Here is a 6,930-nt window from a genome sequence, read left to right as displayed (position 1 = left end):
CTTCTCCACCTCTTCTTTGATAGCGGCTTGCCGATCAAGGGCGTAGTTCCTTCTCTTTTGCTGGATCAACTTTTGGCTCAGATCCACGTGGAGTCGATGCTCAGTTATGTGCCTTGGTATGCCCGGCATGTCGAAAACCTACCAGGCAAAGATATCAGCATTCGCCTTTAAGAAATTTTTGAGCTGATTCCTTTGATCCTCATTCAGCAATGATCTGAGCTGGACCACCTTTGCTGGGTCTTCCTCACTGAGGGGGAATGGGGTCAGGTCTTCCACGGGTCGTCCTCTCCTTTCGATGAGCTCATCCCGGTGATCCTCAGGGAGGTGCTCGACGCACATTGCCATTCCTCGGACATTGTCTTTGTTTTGATTGACAAAAGTAGCATAGCACTCCCGTGCCTTCTTCTGGTCACCTTGGACTTCGCCAATACCGTTCTCGGTAGGGAACTTCATCTTCGAGTGTGTCGGTGAGATGATGGCTTGGAGAGCGGTTAATGATGGGCGGTCGAGTATGGCGTTGAAAGCCACTATCGATCGTACTACCATGAATTTGACCTGGATCGTCGCCTGGCACGAGGCTTGTCCGACCCTGACCAGCAGGTCGATTGAGCCCTTGATGGTCACGACAGCTCCCGAGAACCCGTGAAGTGAGGTGCCCTCCAGCTTAAGGGCCTCGTCGCCGAAGCCAAATTATCGGTACGCGTCTAGCGACATAAGGTCCACGGATGTGCCGGTATCGACCAATACTCGATGGATGGGTCTCCTCATAATTTCTACCTGCACCACTAAAGCATCGTCATGAGGCAAACTTATACCTTCGAGGTCGGCCTTGGTGAAGGAGATCGTCGTCGCTGGCTTGAGCTTCTTGGTGGGCATCTCGACGACTCCGACGAACCGTGCGTTTGCCTTGGCCTTTTAAGTAGACTCTTATTCGGGCCCTCCGAGGATAGTGTATATGGGAGCTCCCTTGTCACTGCTCGGCCCGGATCCGTCCTCTTTCTTCTTAGCTCGGGCTTTATCTTCTTCTCGCTTGGCTCACCTATTTTTAGGCCTCGGCTCAGCTCTCCTTTGATCGTTATCTTCAAGTCGTCGACCCCCTCGTTCTTCCCGGCCTCCCTTGACATATTGCTTCAGGTGTCCCGCTTTTATCAGCTCTTCGATTTCTCTTTTCAGCTAATAGCAATCCTCGGTGTTGTGACTGGTGTCCTTGTGGAATTGACAATACTTGTTGGGATTCTGAGATGACCTGGCTTGCATTGATTGGGGCCGACGAATGTACCTGTCATCCTGTATTTGCATCAAAATCTCATTGCGCGAGGTATTCAGTGGGGTGTAATCGAAACTCCAAGCTCGATCTGATCTCTCGGCTCTGTGATCCATCCTGGGCCGCTTGTCCTCCTTGCGGTCGTTAGTCGTTGGCCTCTTCTTCTCGGTTCGGCCTTAGTTTCCCTTCCAGGCTTGAAGCACCTCGGCCATATTTACAAATTCATTACACCTCTCTACGAGCTCGGCCAGGTTTTTGGTCGGCTTTCGGGTCAAGTCCTTGATGAGGTCCATGTCGGCAAGCCCGTTGCTCATCGCAGTGTGAGCCGTGGCCTCATCCAAATCCTTGATGTCTAAGGATTTCTTGTTAAAGCAAGAGACGAATGCTCGGATCGACTCGTCGGACCTTTGCTTCACGCTGAGAAGGTTGACCGTCATCTTCTTGTGTTTCATACTACTCTAGAAGCGCGTGACGAAGGCTCGACAGAGCTGAGCAAAGCTTGTTATGGAGTTCAGCGGCAACCATGAGAACCATGAGGTCGCCGCGCCCTTAAGGGATGCAGGGAAAGCCCGACAAGAAATAATCTCGGTTCCCCTGTACATAGTCATCATCGTATTAAAGTAGTTGATATGATCCGTCGGGTTGATCGTCCCGTCATACCGGTCGAAGGGAGGAGGTTTGAACCCGGTCGGCAGTTGCGTGATTATGATCTCTGGAGGATAAGGGTGTCACCCGACTAGTGAATAGGTGTCCGGGGTCACCTGTTTTTTCAATCCCTCCACCTGCTCTGCCAAGTCTCCTAGCCGCCGTTCTAGCTCGGTTTCAGGTGCTCGGCCGTTTGGCTCATTCACCTGGTATAAATTGTCTTGTTCGCTCAGCCTAGGTCAGCCATTTTGTTCTTCAGCTCGAGGTCGGTATGCTCGGTCGTCCCGCTGTGGTCGACCCTTCTGGTCGGCTAGGTCTGCACCATCCCTCCTTATTCTTCTTTCCACCTAGAAGTTGGACCCACGGGGGCTCCTCTGTTGCTCTTCTCTGGGAGGCAGGCTTTGACGTCGGGGGCTATGACGAGATCCTTCTCCTCTTCTTGCAGCACGTCTCCCATGTTGCTTGTCCCCCTGTTCTTGGATTCCCCTCGGCTGCCCGTCTTCTCCGAGTCGATCAAAAAATACCGACCTTCTCGCCACCGAGCCCGCTGGTTCGATTTCTTGCCCTACCCCCAGGCTTCGGTGATGCTCTTGTTCATCCCGTCGAGCACCTCTACTAGGGCGTGGAGGAGGAGTCTTCTGACTAGACGAGTGTGATGATGCGGCCCGGCTAGGCTTGGCCCGACGCCGGCCACCATTCTGCTGTAAGTTTCTCTCTACGCGTACCGGGGCTGGAGGGGGCGCGACCAGTGGTTGGCCCATCAGCCCACCTCGGGACATCTGGTTAATGAAAGTACGTAGCATCTCGTTGGTGTGGAGCATCTGCAGCTGCAAGTCCATAACTTGCCGATTATTTACCGGGGCTTCTGGGTCCAGATTCTTCGGTAAGGGCGGCAGCGTTGGTAGGCCTAACCCTTTCAAGTTTGGCTCGACCTGTGCCCAGTCAGCCACTGCTGTGTCTAACACACTTCTGCCATTTCCACCCTCGGGCGGGGGAATGGGATTGACTGCGGTGCCCGTGCTGGGCTGCGTACCCCTTGCCTGCGGGGGTCTTTTGATCGCACCCTACCCCGAGGCTTCAGGAGGCGGTGATCGCCTCGCCTGCACAACAGCCTATAGCTCATCCCCACGGGAAGTTGAGCCATGCTGCCCTGATCTCGTGTGTACCATTGTTATTGCTCTTGAAGTTGGTAGAAACGACAATGGCTTGCTGATGTCGTTCCCACAAACGGCCCCAAATCTGTTGCGTGTGGAAACCTCCGATGCTTGGTTCGCCCATGGATGAGCCTGCAAAGACCAAGTGACAAGCACAAGAGAGCCAGTGTGGCTCCGACCTAGGACTCTCCGATGCTCAAGTTAGATCACTAGTGCAACAGCGTAACAGCTAGTAAAAAGTGAGGTGAGGAATGGTGCTCCATACCTGGGTATTTATAGAGTGAGGATGAGATGAGGCGGTTGGGAGAGTCCTAGTATGGTAGGAGTCCTTCTTTTGGAAGGCTCTCTCGCGTAGAGCGGAGTGGAGAGCTATTTTCAGGGTCGGGCTCTTATTAAGGTAAGAGTCCATGTAAAGTATGATTTCGTATTGCACCGGGATCGTGGCTCAATCCTTATCCCGTGATTCCTGGGATGTGCTAACGTGGCCCCGCGATCCCTGGTGGGGCGTTATGGTAGCTTCTGTGGAGGAGGGCTCGGCCTGGGAGGTTGGCCTCAGAGCTTGGCTTAGGAGCTTGGCCCCGACTTGTATGACCTGAGGGTCATCACTAGTTGTGTGAGCTTGGCCACGCTATGGTGCTCCAATCGAGACCGACCTGCGTAGGCTCGGACCGTGGGGTCCGCGACCGTGCTGCTCAGCCGCGATGGGGGATCTTTGGGTTGGTACTGGTCTGTCGTGCCGTGCGGCTAGAGATCGGTCAAAGAGCTAGGCCTACTAGGTCGGCCTCCTCCGACCCGTACGAGTTCGGCTCAGCGTCCAGTTGACTTGGATGTGTCCGACGAGCTCGGCCAATCAGTAAGGTTCGTCGAAGATCGGGTCGGCCCGGTCTTCCATCGATCTCGGTTCGGCCATGTGGCAGCTTTTGATTGGTGGAGTGTTTTATGCCTTATCAGTACCTCTCTTATTCAAGCAACTAAGTAGATGCAGAGAGCAATAAGCACTTTTTTGTACACTGACGGATCATGGAAGGACCCACCTTCCCATGATGTATATATCTTTGATGGAGCTATGTCTTCAAATCTCTCATAGTGGCACTTGTTAATGATGTGGAGGATCTAATCATTTGGAAACCTCAACCTCTCTTCAGTATGGGAAGTCATTATAGCTCGATATAATCAAGTAAATTGGTGCACTTGGTAGCTAGTGGTGCGTAAAAGCCTATTGCTATCAGGAGGTCTTGAGTTCAAGTCTCTTGGTTCACATCCTACATCCCCCCCTAGCTACCTATCAAAAAAAAAAAAAAAAGTCATCTGGTTAGCTGTCCTCAAAGTCTTAGAGTACTAAAGAACAGATGATTGATTGGGGTATCATAGTAGACAACTTGTGTGGAAGATCTGTTGAGGATCACAATCATTTATACTTTACTTTGCCCCTATTCCAAAAAGGTATGAATTGAAGTTCTGAAAGCTAGATAGGATCGACCCCTCTCAAATAAAAAAAATTAAATAAATAAATAAAAAGGTGGTCTGTGTACACATAGCCTTCCTTCAATTTTGTTACAGGGAAAAGAAATCATTGTGCAAATTGGCTTGAGGTACAGTGGACTATGTCTCATTGTAACGATAAATAATTATCACCTCCAATTCCTCCAATTCCTCTAATAGGGGAAAGTGGACTCCACCTTGGATAGTGTTTTCGGGCAGAGTGTAAGATGGTCATTTCCGCCCCCACGTGAGAAATTGGAGGAATTGAAGGGGGCAGCGAATTGGAGCGAATAACGATTCTACTCCATTAATAGTCAAGTTTTGAAGATTTCCTATTTTTGGCATTATCTACAATGTATGGTGAGAAAGAAATAGAATGAAGATTCGTGAGGGTCAATCTTCTTCGTCTCCTGATATTATCCACCTTATTCACAATGATATCAAGGGACAATTGCAACGTTTTGATTTCAATATCCTGGATGGTCTGATAATTAGAGACTTATGCAGGTATTTGGACATTCATGCTCTTTTTTTTTCCACCTCATAGTCTAATGTTGTTGTTGAGAACTAACCCAAGGCCAATGGATTTAGCTTAATTAAATTGCGATGGATCGTTTGGTCAGCACTCCCATGTGTCTATCTCTCTTCTCCTCAAAACAAGGGCACAAAAATGCCTTTTCATGTGAGGAGGAGAGAGATAGACTCATGGTACGTAGTGCTGATATACGCCACAATCCGACAAAGTTATTTTTCCCTTATTTCATTAAAGGATCAAGGAAAGCCTCGTGACAAAATGCGGTTAGATCAGTTTTTATAGGTGATGATCTCATCCAATCAGGTGATCGATCATTTATCCAAGCAGCTGGGGTCCTCTCTTGGTCGAGAAGAGTATACTTTTGAATCCTTATCCTTTGAAATTCAAGCTTCTATAGTCAGAGATATTAGAGAGGCAAGATATGCTTGTTTTAAATGTAAACTGGATGTTTAGTTTCAATGTTCAACATTATTTGAGGGTTAATGTGACCCGTAGATGTATAAAAGCAAAAACATTTATTTCCATCACATGAATTATGAAGTATTTAAAATTTTCTTTTTTTTATTTCATTTTTAATTATTAAATTATTATTATTATTATTATTAAGAAAAATTACATTGCCACCTCCTGAGGTTTGTATTAAATACAAAGCGACACCCTGTGTTTCTAAATTATACAGCTGCAACCCCTGAGTTTAGGTTAGTTATTACAGTCAGCCCCACTCCGTTATAGCATTCCCGTTAAGTGTTACGGTGGTGTTGGTAATTGATGCCTTAAAATGACTAATATACCCCTAATGGGGTGTGAGCTTACCAAATTGCCCATAGGGCATCCCTAACTTCACACCCCTTTCCCACCCCTTCCTCTGTTAGGGCTTAATTATGAAGGATCTGATTTTGCTCTTCTTGAATCGATTTGAAGGCATATACTAGACGAATCGGAGTCATCGGCGAGTTGCTTGAAGAATCAACTAACAAGGAACTCCGGTGATACTCCGGTGTATTGCAGGAGTTCAAGTTTTGGCAGTCTCTTCCCTTGCTTAACAGTAACTGGGGAGATCTGCCATTAAAGGTCGATGATTTGGAATATATGATGGTCTACGGAGTCCTCCATGACGCCGTCTGTGTTGGATGGATTCGGTCACTCTCTGAAGAGTCATCAAATAGTAGCAACAGTAGCATCAGTAGCCCGATCAGTGATTTAACGACGGTTGACGTTAAACCAGAGCCAATAGAGACGACGATGACTGTGACTTCTGCATCGCCGGAGGATTCAACTTCAGTGACGACGGCTCCAGCTGCGGCTCCATCGAAGGGGAAGCATTATAGAGGTGTACGACAACATCCGTGGTGGAAATTTGCGGCGAATATCAGAGATCCGGCGAAGAATGGAGGAAGAGTTTGGCTTGGGCGTTTGAGACGACTGAAGATGCTGCGATAACATCTTTCTTCCACAATTTTGGGGAGTAAGTAGACATTCATGAAATGTTCAAAAGATGCAATCGCTTAGAGGGCATGGAGAGAGATAGAGCCTCTGAAAACTGGGCTTACTTGAAAATCATTGGGATTAAGAGAGGAAACTTCCTTCTGTTGTTTCAAAGTGCCCCAAGATCCTCACCCTTGACTTGAATGAAAAGCTTGTGCCAATGGTTCAGAAATCACCTCACTCTGTTTTGAAACCCAATCTCACTTTTCTGAAGAGATGTGGGTTTGGAGATAGACAAGTAGCAGTTTTGGTTACTGGTTATCCCCCTATTTTAATTAAGAGTATTAAGAATTCTTTAGAGCCGAGAATTCGGTTCTTGGTAGAAGTGATGGGAAGACGAATTGACGAAGTGGTAGATTATCCAG

General features: G+C 48.1%; 1 pseudogene; it reads left to right on the top strand.

The window, feature by feature from the left end:
• The first annotated feature begins 5,951 nt into the window (after window positions 1-5,951).
• LOC122655371 lies at window positions 5,952-6,549 on the top strand (annotated as a pseudogene).
• Window positions 6,550-6,930: the final 381 nt, after the last annotated feature.

Source organism: Telopea speciosissima, chromosome 1, assembly GCF_018873765.1.
Source record: "Telopea speciosissima isolate NSW1024214 ecotype Mountain lineage chromosome 1, Tspe_v1, whole genome shotgun sequence".
In the NCBI taxonomy this organism is placed as follows: Eukaryota; Viridiplantae; Streptophyta; class Magnoliopsida; order Proteales; family Proteaceae; genus Telopea; species Telopea speciosissima.
Note: the sequence above shows the minus strand (reverse complement) of the source record. Positions and strands in the feature narration are given on the sequence as shown.